The following is a 14,869-nucleotide window of genomic DNA, read 5'->3' on the forward strand; positions in this document are numbered from 1 at the left end:
ACCGTCAGTAGTTTATTTTCTCCTCCGCTATTGTTTCCGGTTGCTGGTGAAATGCATTCTGGGATATCGGCTGGCCAGAGTACGCACAAGTCTCCTTTGATGCATCCTCCGGAAAGTGGGAGGAATCAAGTCACATCCGGGCATTTTGACCGTGCTTTGCGAGAAGCGAACATGTACCGGTGCGATTAACTGGTTTTGAATTAACTGGTTTTGCACGTGCATGAGGCAGATGTGCCGTGGGGCCTCGAGTTGCCTCTCAGGACCCGTCTCGACTAAGAAAATGCACATTTCCATCGCTAGCCTCTGTCACGTTCTTTTTATGTAGCTCATGTTTAAAGACTAAACACGGAGGACTTTGCTGTAAAATGTGATACCTGTTAGAGGCTGTAGTTGAGGGCCGAGGACACGGAGCGAGGACAAAGTAGGTGACTCTGCTGATGCCTGTTCAATATACTACTAACTTCAATAAATACTTGACAAAATGCTCTTGTTGTCAGTCTGATATTTATGTTATACATCGTTATCTGACGTCAAGTCGATGTGAGACCAGTTTACTCTTCATACAGTGTGTAATGAAGCATGTAGCGTTGTTTACTCCCAGCTCGCCCGCTGTCCGCTGGGAAACTGTGACCGACTCATTAAATTGTGATACAACAACAACACTGTGCTGTCTCACGTCTCTTATGTTTTATATTCCAGACTACGGATCAACATATATCCTCGTAACTATACTCTACCCTGTGCAGCACTCACTGGTCCAGATTTAACATGACTGTTACCTGTTGTTTTGTTACGATAAGGACACACATTGAATAACTACACACAGGAGCGTGTCTTTAGACACATGACGGAGCAGCTTGCTCCAGCCTTCATTTAGGATTTCGACGGCATTAACGAAACGTTTTCCACCTTCAAGACGAACATATCACTTGTTGACTGGCGATAAAAAAAAGAAAAAAATGGATAAAGATTAACGCCAAGAATCGAACCCGCGATCATCTGCGACCATAGGGCCTCTAAGTGGCATCCCAACTACCATTGAGCTAGAGGAATATGGGTTGATTACAGTCAGTTTACGTTTTAGATTAATAGATAAATCACTAATAGTGATAATCAGTAATCATGCTTCCTATTGTCGCATCAACTTTAATGCACAAAGCGGGTGCTGCCTATGCTATCCCGTACTTGAGTTAGGTGGGTCTATGATGTAAGAAGAAAAGGCAATCGGTGCTAGAATATATTATTGTGGCAGCTGTCCCCAATCTGGCCTCGGCTGCTGGCTGGTTGCCAATCAGTCAGCTGCTCTGGCTGATTGGCAATTAGTCAGCAGCCGATGCTGCTTGTATAAAAGGGCAGCAGAGCTGGAGGGACGGGAGAGTGAGCAGAGGCGCAGGTTTTGTGGTCTGCTTGTGTGTTGTTTGCTGACGAATAAACATGTCTTTCAACCAAACCTCGTGGTTCCGGGCTGATCCTTGGTGCTGGAGGGGGAAACCCACGGGTAGTGGCCATGGAGCTGCTACAATTATATACATATTAATGTCTTCCAAAGTTACTATATTACTTACCTAATTTGCTCAAAGTCAGTTTTTGTTATTGTAAAGTACATTGTAATGTTAATCGGGTGAAATACCCTATAGCTCAATGGTAGTTCACAAGCAATGAACAGAACAGCAGGTGCACAAGTCGGCTGTTCGATTCTTTGAGAAATCCGTGTTTTTATTATTTTTTTATTGTCGTTTTAGATATGTTATTATCACCAGTCAACAAGTGATATGTTAGTCATGAAGGTGGAAAACGTTTCGTTAATGCCGTCGAAATCCTAAATGAAGGCTGGAGCAAGCTGCTCCCCCGTCACGTGTCTAAAGACACGCTCCTGTGTGTAGTTATTCAATGCGTGTCCTTATCGTAACAAAACAACAGGTAACAGTCATGTTAAATCTGGACCAGTGAGTGCTGCACAGGGTAGAGTATAGTTACGAGGATATATGTTGATCCGTAGTCTCGAATATAAAACATAAGAGATGTGAGACAGCACAGTGTTGTTGTTGTATCACAATTTAATCGGAGTCGGTCACAGTTTCCCAGCGGACAGCGGTGGGCGAGCTGGGTGTAAACAACGGGCTACATGCTTCATGACACACTGCATGAAGACTAAACTGGTCTCACATCGACTTGACATCAGATAACGACGTATAACATAAATATCAGACTGACAACAAGAGCATTTTGTCAAGTATTTATTGAATTTAGCACCAGCAGAGTCACCTACTTTGTCCTCGCTCCGTGTCCTCGGCGTCTCAACTACAGCCTCCCGAACAGGTATCACATTTTACAGCAAAGTCCTCCGTGTTTAGTCTTTAAAACATTAGCGTTACATTAAAAAAACGTGACAGAGGCTAAGCGATGGAAATGTGCATTTCCTAGTTAGTCGAGACGGGTCCTGAGAGGCAACTCGAGGCCACTCCTACGGCACATCTGCCTCATGCACGCGTACCAAAACCAGTTAATTCAAAAACCAGTTAATCCCGCACACCGGGCTGAGACCGATGACGTTTAACGAGAACACAAGTAGAGAAAAGTACGCACAAGTACGCATATTGAGAAACGCCGAGAGTTCAGGACATGTTCATCCGCGAAAGAAAGAAAGAAAGAAAAGAGGAACCTGCTCTGACGCACACGGCCACACGGCCAGATCACGTGACTCACCGTGTCGCCCTTGTTCATGTTTTGGTTGTTCAAAGTTGGATTCATGTTTCTTTCGGCTCCCCCGCGTTGCGTTCACTCACTGGAAGCTGGGAAGATGCGTTCAAGGTCCAACAGCCGCCTCTCCTCCTCGGGGACAACTTCAAAAACAAGAAGAACACACACACACACACACACACACACACACACACACACACACACACACACACACACACACACACACACACACACACACACACACACACACACACACACACACACACACACACACACACACACACACACACACACACACACACACACACACACACACACACACACACACACACACACACACACACACACACACACACACAGAGGCTTTTTCCACGAGCACACCGTGACTGGTTTCAACACGAAGCTGACGTCACTGAATCCGGTGGATCCAGTTTTTTATCTTCTTCTTTTTGTTTTTAGGAGGCTGGCATCCAAACTGGTGCATTACCGCCACCTACTGCCTTTCTTTGCGAACTAGAAATATCTGGCACTTTATCCCCTCAAAAAGAAAAGAAAAGAAAATAAATGTAAATGTAAATTAAACTAAACTAAGAAGGGAGCCCTGTCAACTTCAGTGCCCTACATTATTTTCTTCAACACTGTCTCCTTCAGATACTGCAGCACCCTTCCTGCCCCCAAGGATAATGCATCCCTCAATTGCACCCCTCCTACTGCCAGTCTCGTCTTCAACCTGCCTCGCTCGTTTCTAAATGTCTGGCAATGCCACATGACATGATCCAACGTTTCTACTGTCTTGCAGTACTCGCACAGTCCTGTTGGGTGTTTTTTAATTAATTGCATTGTTTTGTTTATGTCCAATCCTGAGTCTACTCAATATGTTTTCTTCTCTAGTGCTAAATATTGTTGTCCTCCCCTTGTTAACATCCTTCTGAATAGTATACAGATGTCTTCCTGTGCCTCCTGCCTCCCAACTGTGCTGCCATTCCTTAATCATGTTTATTTATATTAGTGATTTAGCTTCTGATTTGCTAAATAAAATGTCCTTCTTGTTCTGACATTCCAATGCTTGCTTTGCTAGTTTATCTGCTGCTTCATTTCCCTTTACCCCTCTATGTGCCGACCCACATGAATGCTACCAAAATACCCATATGCTTAAGACGGAAAAGTGCTTTGTGTATTTCATTGATTAAGTCCTGCCTGCTGTTAGATGTGAGTGATTGTAATGACAATAATGTTGAACTGGAATCCGAACAAATGATGACCTTGCTTATCTGAACCTCCTCCACCCACTGTAGTGCTGCTAGAATGGCCAATGTCTCGACTGTATACACCGACAGATGGTCTGACGATCTCCGTTTTACTTCATAACGAAAAGATGGGCTGGTGACCGCAAAACCGGTTCTACCTGGACTAGGATCTTTCGATCCATCCGTGTATGCCGGAGTAAATGATTTATATGTCGTCTTTAGCCTATCCTCCACCATTCCTGCAATATTATCAATGTTTTTAAGTGCTTGGGTTTTATTCAGAGTGAGAAAAAATTGATCAACTAATACTGAGGAAAATAACCAAGGAGGTGTTACCGATAGCGACGGTAGCAGTGGATTTTATCTGATTCAACCCCATCTCCCTTGCAAATTGTCCACTACTCCACGCAAGCAGCCCGTTTGTCCCTTTGGCTTTCCCAACACGGCATGAGCCCCTTTGGTTGGCTGCTTGTCCACGGAATGCCCTTCAGATTGGCCCAATAGCTCAACATTAATTGTTTACGTCTCAAATGCAGCGGCATCTCACCCACCTCCACCTGGAGAGCAGACACAGGACTTGTTCTCAAAGCCCCACAACAAAGTCTCAGAGTCTGAGATTGCACCACATCCAACTTTTTGAGTGAAGTTTTTGCCGCAGTTCCAAACGCTATACACCCAGAATCAAAAACTGATCTCATCAGCGCAATATAAATATTCTTCATTGCAGGCCTGCTGGCTCCCCATTCCGACCCGGTTAGACACCTCATCACATTTAAAATATTTGTACATTTCCTAACTATCATCTGAATCTGCTCATTCCATGTTAGCTTATCATCGAACCACACCCCTAGAAACCTAAAAACCTTCACTTGTTCAATAATTTGCCCATATAGCTTTAGCTGAGTAACCACTCCTCTCTTCCTAGTAAAGCAGATTGTTTTAGTTTTCCCCACAGAAAACTTGAATCCCATGCATAAGACCATCTTTCTACTTCATTCACGGCCTCTTGTACCTTCCCTTTAATGTGGTTTATGTTCTTCCCCCTCTTCCACAGCGCTCCATCATCTGCGAATAGGGATCGTCGAATATCACTCTGAACTCGAAGGAACTTATCATTTATCATGATGGAGAACAGTATTGGACTGATACACGACCCTGAGGTGTACCATTCTCCACCGGGTATCTTCTCGATAGTGCTGTCCCAATTCTGACTTGGATAACTCTGTCAAGTAAAAAGTCTTTAATCCAATTGTATACTCTGCCCCCTATTCCCATAATATTCAATTTAATCATCAACCCTTCCTTCCTAACCATGTCATATGCCTTTTCCACATCAAAAAACACCGCCATCATTGACTCCTTATTTACCTGGGCTTTTTTGATTTCTGTCTCTAAACAAATAATTGGGTCCATAGTTCCTCTACCTTCCAGGAATCCACTTTGATGAGGTGTTATCATTCCCCTGGTCTCCATATAATAGCTTAATCTCTCGGTTATCATTCTCTCCATAATTTTACCGACATGAGAGGTTAGTGCTATGGGTCTATAATTTGTTGGATTTGATGAATCTGTGCCCGGTTTCCTGATTGGAATAATCACAGCTTCTTTCCATGATCTAGGAAGTCTCCCCATTTCCCAAATTTTATTATAAAATGATACCAATTTCATCATTGCTAACCTACCTAAATGCTTCAGCATTATATAACATATTTCATCCTTCCCTGGTGATGTCAATCCGGCTCTTTCTATCCCCCTTTTAACCTCTTCCAAAGTAAATGGGGCATCCATTGAACTATTAGTATTGTCTCTTCTTTCCAGAGCACCAGGATGAGCCGCCCGTGTCCTTTCCCTCCCTAATTTACCCTCTCCTGTAAGGTTGGCAGAGCTGTGGATTTCTGGTAACGCTTTTGCCATCATCTCTGCCCTCTCCCCATCTGTCGCTGCCGTTTCCTCCCCTTTCTTCAGTACTGGATACTGCCATACTTTTCTGATTCCTCTCATGCTTCTGATCATCCCCCAAATCTTTCCCACAGGTGTTGATCTCCCAATTCTACTACAGTAATTCCTCCAGCTTTCTCTTTTTGCTTTCCGAATGGTTCCCCGTACTCTTGCCTGCGCTTGCTTGTACTGGATCAGATTCTGGAAGTTATGTGTTCTTTTTAAAAGCTTAAGAGCTTTGTTTATTTCTTTTACTGCTCTCCCACATTCCTCAGTCCACCAGGGGACCCCCTTTCTTTTCATCCTTCTTTTAGCTATTGCTTGTTTTGCTGCTTCCAGTATTGTAAATGTCATTTTTGTATCAATCTCCTCAATATCTTCATTTAAGTCTATTTTATCCATTTCTTGCTCGTGATATATATTTGAAAAGTTCCCATTTTTGCCTATTAAACATCCACTTACCTATCCACTCCCCCTGTTCCTTACTCCTTTGTAATGCTATTTTACACTTTATTGGAAAATGATCACTGCCCACTGACGTTTCCTCTTCTACCTCCCACTCGCATATCCCTGCTAAACTCCTAGATACAATGGTTAAGTCTAGCGGACATGTTCCTGTGTGCACATCTAGTCCCTCTGCCATCGTTTAAACAAACCAAATTGTGTTCCTCTAGTAACTCTTCCATTACCTCCCATTGAGATCTGTTCTGCTCCACCCCATAATGTACTATGTGCATTAAAATCTCCACATACCACCTTGTTGCCACCTATCCTTTCAATTTGTGCCAATCTATTCACCTCTAATTTTTTACAGGGATTATAAAATGTACAACAATGACCTCTCCTTCCCTTGCCCAGATCTCCACAGTTACATATTGGAGCTCGTCCCTATCTTCACCTCTCTAAATGTGACGTCTTCACTAATAAATGTGGCACATCCTCCTCCCTGACCACCCTCCCTATCACACCGAACACACGCATATCCAGCTAGTCTGAAGTCCAAATGTGGTTTTAACCATGTTTCCTGTATGCATATGACATCTGGCTTACGAGGCATATCCCCAACATATTTTTTGAATTCTTGTCCATTAGCCAACAAACTCCGAGCATTCCATTGTAGAATTAACATGATGATGATTAATCCTGTGAGCATGATTCTTTGGTTAACTGCCCTTGTTTCCTAAGCTCTTCCTGTACCGCCATCCCAGTTATTCCGTGAATATTTAAGTATCTTGCTGCACTTTTTACTATTATTTCAATTTTCTCAGATCTCCCTTTTGCCTGGAATGTGCAGTTAACCACTTCTGCCATGAAAACACAAAGTTCTCCTTATTTACTGCCATTATATTCTCATCTCCTTTGACTCTTAGTCGACAGTTGTTCACTTGGCTGTTGAGCGGTTCCTTCCTTACTACATCTCCCCCTCTCCCCCCACTTTCCTCTCTGAGCCCTCTTTGCTGCTTCTGCATACGATATATTCATTTCACTTTCAGCTCTACCACTGCCTTCTTTCTCTCTTCACACCCACCAGAGGCCACACTGTGTGCACCTCCGCAATTTGCACATTTGAGCTCTGTCCCAGCCACATTTCCCATAGTCATGTTCCCCTCCACATTCTCCACATCTTTGCTTCCCTTTACACGCTGCCGCAATATGGCCATACTTTTGGCATTTGAAACACCTCAAAGGTGGTGGGACATATGTCTCTTCTATACCTTAAATACCCCACAGTAACTGAGTCAGGCAACACCCTTTCTTCAAAATCTAGCAGCACTGACAAACTGTCCACCTTTCTCCACCTCGTCTTGCCTGCAAACTTATAATCACTAGAACTTTACCCCCTTTAATACTTGCTCTCAGTTCCTCCACGTTCTCTTCCTCTGGGATACCGTATCACGCCTCTAACAAAGGGCCCATCATTTAACTTCTTCACGCTCTCAACCACTATATTGCACACTTTTTTCTGCTTCATTGCTTTCCCACTCTGCCCCTCGTCCTTACACTGGATCAACAATCCGCCATCAGCCAGCACCTTCGCCATCACAATCTCACCAACTTTCTCCTTCAACCCATAGTCAGCGCCACCGGCTTATTTTCGAATGTCATTTCCGTCCTTGAATCTCACAATTATTTGAACCCTCCTTCTCTGCAATCTTTTACCTCATCCCCTGCTTTTCTCTCCGTCCCCGACTACCAGATCTACTGCTACGACTTCTGGCTCGTTTCTTATTCCCCACTTCAGTCCAGCTCTTATAATCCATATCCTCACTCCCACCCTCTCCATCGCTATCGCCTCCCATCCTTAGTCCAGTCACAGGTCAGTGTATGTACACTCCGCTGAAACTAATCCTCAAACTTTCTGTCGTTAGTCACGCTTAAAGCTTCCACCACTCCGGAAAAACTGAAGTCCTCCCTTCCCGGACAGCCTCCCGGAAGGCCACTGAATGAAGCCGCTTAGAAGCTCGAATTTCAGTGAACGCTCTATTGGCCGACTGCGGTCACGTCGTCTATCTAACATACATTTAACATACATTTTATACACAACCAAATAGGAGGAGTTTATTATCCCGCCTTCGTGGACCAATCACCTTCATGCAAAATTACAAAATTCAGGAACTGATCTATAGGTTGAACCTAAAGACACGTGGAACCTCTGAGTTCAAACTGAACTGTGGCCTCCGTGACCCAGTTAAAGACAGAATCACGTAATATTCTAGAAATGATCTACTAACGTCGCTTGCCAGGCCTGTTACATATTTTCTTCTCTACTCCCGGAGACGTGGTCTTCCAAAGTCGAGGCATGTCATATAGATTCTTAAACCTTTGAGCTCTGACTTTGCATGTTTCGTATAAACTGATATTACAGGGTAGGTGAAAATATACTACAGTTTGAAAACCAGTAGGGTGGAACACCGGCATGACGACAATGGAAATTCTGAATTACTTAAAGTACAAGAAACTTGAAGATTTCCAAATATGTGGGTGTCCTCAGCATTGCTGTCACACTACCTGTGACAGTAGCTTCTGCTGGAAGAAGCTTCTATATTAAATGACTGAAGACCTACCTGAGGTCAACGATGAGTCAGGAAGCCTCACTGGGCTGACGAGCATCAACCAAGAGGTCTCAAGTAAAATATTATTTGATACCATCAACGAATATGCCATCAGGAAGTCCAGACGAGTCACATTTGAATGCTGTGTCAATTTGGAAGGTGAATAGAAATACCAGAAACAACTTTTCATCTTCTATTATTTGAGATGGGGATATAAGTACTAAGAACTTCAATGCTTTAATGTTGTATTGGTCGTGCCGTATCCATAAAAGCACTTTCTTTGTAGAGGGTATAGTTAGGGTATAGAGGGTCATCATTTGCTTAAATGTCCTTACAGGTGCTTAAGAGTGTTTTGCACAGTTTATGGAGTTAATTTAATCCAAACTTTGAGTGTGTAATAAACAGTGGAGTAATGGCGTTACTGTAATCCCACTACTTTTAGCTGTAACGAGCATGTAACAAATTTTTTTTTTAATCAACTAACGAGTTACAATTACTGAAATTTAAATGAGTTCATTCGCGTTACTCTCTTTTGTGAAAAATGAACAGTTGGAGACAAGAAGACAAGCTAGGCCTACTTTAGCTGCTTCTGATCTGACATCGCAGCACCTTGGTGGCGCAATGATATTGTAACGTCTCGGACGTTGTGGCGCTGATGACGCGGAGACGGACTATCGTTATTATTCCTCCCTTTATTGGGCATTCACCAACACAGACAGCTGCTCTCTCGGCTCCAGCAGCTCGAACATCAACAACAACGGTGGTCAACCACCCGTAACTTCCGTTTTCGACAGGTTAACCCGCCTCCCTCTACTCCCAATCACAGGCGCGCCCCTCGACCAGCACGCACGGTGCCACACTGTGATTGACAGCCACTCCAGTGTTGCCAGGTCCGGTTTTGCCGCTGGTTGAATTTTGTCCGCTGGTTCGGGTAGACCTATTTTGCATGCAAATTACATGAATATCTTCAAATAAAAATCCATATTTTAAATGAAATAATTTATTTATACCCAAATCCTACCAAACTGACTCCAGATCAGCACGTACACGCCTCACGAGCACCCCCCCCCCCCCTCAATTATATGCAGCACCTCAAGGCACCTTTGTCTTCTCTTTTAATTAGTGTTAATACTGTAGGCCAATCACTTTATTTCATTGGGCCTAATGTGGTAAAAAAAACACTGTTAAATGACTGAGACAGTTATTTTGTATTAAGTTAAGTTTTAAAAAGGACTTTTGTACTCCTGCTTGATTTGAAGGCCTGTTGCCCTGTTGATTGCAATAAATAGGTCTACAACATATGCTTATTGTGTTTGACTGTTCAGTACTGTTCATGACATAAAAGCAGACATAAAAAGTAACTTAAAGTTACTTTCCTAGTAACTAATTACTTTTGATATACAGTAACTAGTAAAGTAATTAAATTACTTTTAAAAAAAGTAACTAGTAACTATAACTCATTACTAATTTTCAGTAACTTGCACAACACTGGTAATAAATTATTGAAAATAAAAAAAAAGTGTGTGTGTCAAAGGGCACACAACCCAATCTCGCCTAGGGCAAAGGGCTAGAGCAGATGATTGTGAAGGAATAGGTCTGTGAGGTGAGAAAGACGATCTGTATGAATATCAATCTGAGACCGGCCCACCGTGAGGCTACACTGCCCTCTAGCGGCCATCGGTGGTAAGACCCCTCTATTAAAACCCTACGGTTCAGAATAACAGTTGGATAGATAATGTTAGTAATAACCTTATGTTTACACATCATTTCTGTTTGTATTGTGTTATGAATATATATATATATATACAGGCCAGTGATTATTATTTCTCCTTCTTTTAAAGATAGAGAATCAGGGCGCTTCATAATTAATATAATAAATATTTGAACTTATTAATAAATGATATATATTGTATAATGATATATTATATTATTATTATTATATAATGTTTTATCTGATCTTATTTGGCATTTTTTTGGACTGCTTTATTTTTGAGAAAATATCCAAAATGCGAAATGTTTATTTAATAACTATTTTCAAATAACCTAAATATAATTCCAATATGAGTTTAAAAACAGCGTCATCACGTGGGAGGGTCTCCAGCTGCCTGTCAAGAAAACACAGGAAGTCACTCACTTCCTGTTAGTTCATTCTGTAGGCAACTTGTGTTTACAGACCTCGTTGGGATCTCCCATCATGCACTGGGCCAGGCAGTCCGTGGAGAAGCAACTGCAAGCGCCTCGCTCGTGAGATTATCGGTGCCCAACGTGATCATGACGTCAGGGCCAGTCGGACGCTCATCTAACCGCGCATGCGTGGTTCGGAGACGGACTCTGCGGACCTTCTCCTCTCCCACGAGCCTCCGGTGTCGGTCTCCGTGTCTCCGGGAGAAATGCTGAGACTGTTGGTGAAGCAGCAAGTCCACGCGGCTTCTGGAGACACGTTGGGGCTGATTGACAGATTAATCTCAGATTATGAGGAGGACGTTTCTCGTTTTAGAGAACATGAGCGACACAGATCAGGTCGGTGCTTCTTCTTCCTGGTCCCGGTGTGCGGGATTAACTGGTTTTTGAATTAACTGGTTTTGGTACGCGTGCATGAGGCAGATGTTCCGTAGGAGTGGCCTCTGGTTGCCTCTCAGGACCCGTCTCGACTAACTAGGAAATGCACATTTCCATCGCTTAGCCTCTTTGTGACGTTCTTTTTATGTAACGCTAATGTTTTAAAGACTAAACACGGAGGACTTTGCTGTAAAATGTGATACCTGTTCGGGAGGCTGTAGTTGAGACGCCGAGGACACGGAGCGAGGACAAAGTAGGTGACTCTGCTGGTGCTAAATTCAATAAATACTTGACAAAATGCTCTTGTTGTCAGTCTGATATTTATGTTATACGTCGTTATCTGAGGTCAAGTCGATGTGAGACCAGTTTACTCTTCATACAGTGTGTAATGAAAATTTTTTAAAAAAATTTTTTTTTTTAAAAAAAAAAAATTAAATTTTAAAAAACCCCCAAAAAAAAAAAATTTTTTTTAAAAAATTTTCCAAAATTTTAAAAATTTTTAAAAAATTTTAAATTTTTTTTTTTTTTTTTAAAAAAATTTTTTTTTTTTTTAAAAAAAAAAACCCCGGTAAGGGGGTTTTTTTTTTTTTTCCCCCCAAGGGTTTTTTTAAAAAAAGGTTTAAAAAATTTTAAAAAAAAAAAATTTTAAAATTTTTTTAAAAAAAAATTTTTTTTTGTTTGGGGGGTTAAAAAAAAAAAAAAACAAAGGGGGGGGTTTTTTTTTTTAAAAAAATTTTTTCCCCTTTTGGGGGGGTTTTGGGGCCCCAAAAAAAAACCCCCTTTTTCCCCTTTTTTTGGGGAAATTTTTTTTAAAAAAAAAAAAATTTTTTTTTTTTTTTTTTTAAAAAAAAAAAAAAAAGGGGGGGAATTAAAAATTTTTTTAAAAAAATCCTTTTTTTTAAAAATTTTTTTTCCTTTTTTTAAAACCCCAAAAAAAAAAAAATTTTTTTTTTTAAAAAAATTTTTTAACCTTTTTTAAAAATTTTTTTTTTTTTTTTTTATATTCGAGACTACGGATAAACATATATCCTCAACTATATTATTAGCACTCACGGGAAAAAACATGACTGTTACCTGTTGTGTTGAAAAGGACACTTAAAAACTAAAATAGGGGGGGTGTCTTTGACACATGACAGCATCAGGCTTCATTTAGGATTTCACGGCATTAAAAAACTTTTTCCCCCCATGACGAACATATTTTTTCACGGGGATAAAAATATCTCGACAAAAAAAAATAATGAACACATTTCTAAAAGAACACCCAATTGCATTTCTGTTGTCGAGACGGGTCCTGGGGACTCGGGTTACAATCTGCCCATGCTACCAAAACCAGTTTTAAAAACCGAAACCCGTCTTCATGTTTTTTTTACGTAAATTTAGCCCCCAGCTCGTTGGTTGTGTCAGCGGATTTTGGTGAACATGGTTCGCCCAGCTCCTCCGACCAGCTTCACCGGGGAGGAATTTTAACACCAACCCCTTTGTCAAACCTAGGACCTAAAGATGTTTGTCAAAATTAACCGTGTGTGTTTGAAAAACCATTTTTGAAAATTTTGTTAAAAGGTAATTCATGAAAATTTTCTAAAATGGCTCTTTTTGTTTTGTACTTTTTTCTTTCCCTTTTAATTGTAGCAACTGGTTCGGGGTTTTTTTGACATTGTTTAAAAATTTGATAACACGTTTTTGCCCTTTACAATCACTGAAAATGGTTTGTTTATCATGTAAGAAAATTTCCCCAGATACACAAATCTAAACTTTTAAAAATAACTTTATTAAAATTGTTGGGGCTTGCCCAAAAGTGGTCATTGGTTTTGTTTTAATTTTTCTTTTTTTTCTTTCTCCTTTTTTCCCTTTTTCACTGGGGTCTGACATTTCCCTTCTTTTTGTCTTTTTTTTTGCTTTTATGGTAGTTTTTTTTTGTCTGAACGGTAAAGCTTTTTTTCTGCATTGAAAATGTTTTGAAAAAACATTCATACCATTGTTCATATAATTTTTTTATAAAAATATATATTAAACAAACAATACAAAAAGTTTTAAAATTTAATACAACAATTTTTGTTATGTTATGTGAAACATGTAACATTTTATACATTTATGTAAAGGTTTGTACATGTTATGAGATAAATAATTTACAAAAAATTTGATAGTTTATTTTTTTCTAAAGTAAACATGATAGTTTAAAAAAAACTAACTGCATGTTAGAACTTTTATAAAAAAATTATTGTTAAGGGGTGCATACATCTTTTGAAGATGTTTTTAAATTTTCCCTTTTTTAGTTAAAAAAGTAATAGTAAATGTAGAATTTAATAACAAATTTAAAAAAGGGAAAACTTTTCTTTAATTAAAATGTTACCTTTTTATTTTTTTTTTTTGATGAATATAATAAAGGGGTTAAAAAAACAAATGTTTTTTTTGATTTGTTTGACTTTTTATATCCGTTGAAAGTTGAGCAAACATGTTTACCACTTTCCCTTGTCTAAAAACTAATTATTTGCATTTTTAATATCCAAAAAAAAAATTGATGTTTTTTAGTGAAATAATGCCAACTTTTAAAATCTTGACCCTTTTTTCAAAATATATTATAATTTTTACCAAATCACGAAATGACCCCTCTAATTTTTCAGTGTTTTTGTGTGTGTGTGTGTGTTTTTTTGTGTGTGTCTGTGTGTGTGTGGTGTGTTTTGTTGTTTTGTTTTTTTTTGCGGTTTTGTTTTTTTTTTTTTTTTTTTTTTTTTTTTTTTTTTTTTTTTTTTTTTTTTTTTTTTTTTTTTTTTTTTTTTTTTTTTTTTTTTTTTTTTTTAAAAAATTCTTTAATTTGTTTTAGTCTTGATGTGACTTCAGCTCCAAAGTATGGTGAAAGGGTTAAACTGCATTGAGTGCAGCTGGTCCTTTAGTCAGGTTTATTTCTGATGATCATCTTTTGATCAACATTACAACTTAAAACACCATCAAGTCACTTCTTGGTCACACTGAGTTGTGTGTTCATAATCTATTGGGATCAGATTATAATCTGCATACAAACCATTACAACACAAGAGATGTGAGACATTGTTAGTGTGAGAAAGTAATTTAATTCAGCTTAGAAACTGAACAATGAGACGGTTTAGTAGCTTGTAATAATAAAGTAATACTATAGACAGGTTGTTTATATTAATAAAGTAATACTATGAACTAGGTTGTTTGTATTAATAAGTAATACTATGAACCAGGTTGTTTATATTAATAAGTAATACTATGAACCAGGTGTTTATATTAATAAATGCTATGAACCAGGTTGTTTATATTAATAAAGTAATACTATGAACCAGGTTGTTTATAATGAAGTAATACTATAGACAGAGTTGTTTTATTAATAAAGTAAACTATGAACCAGGT

General features: G+C 39.6%; 1 pseudogene; it reads right to left on the reverse strand.

Moving 5' to 3' along the window:
* Nucleotides 1-14,869, reverse strand: part of LOC130198236 (E3 ubiquitin/ISG15 ligase TRIM25-like) — a 99,481-nt pseudogene that overhangs the window by 1,784 nt on the left and 82,828 nt on the right.

The sequence above is a fragment of the Pseudoliparis swirei genome, chromosome 8, assembly GCF_029220125.1.
Source record: "Pseudoliparis swirei isolate HS2019 ecotype Mariana Trench chromosome 8, NWPU_hadal_v1, whole genome shotgun sequence".
NCBI classification, from domain to species: Eukaryota; Metazoa; Chordata; class Actinopteri; order Perciformes; family Liparidae; genus Pseudoliparis; species Pseudoliparis swirei.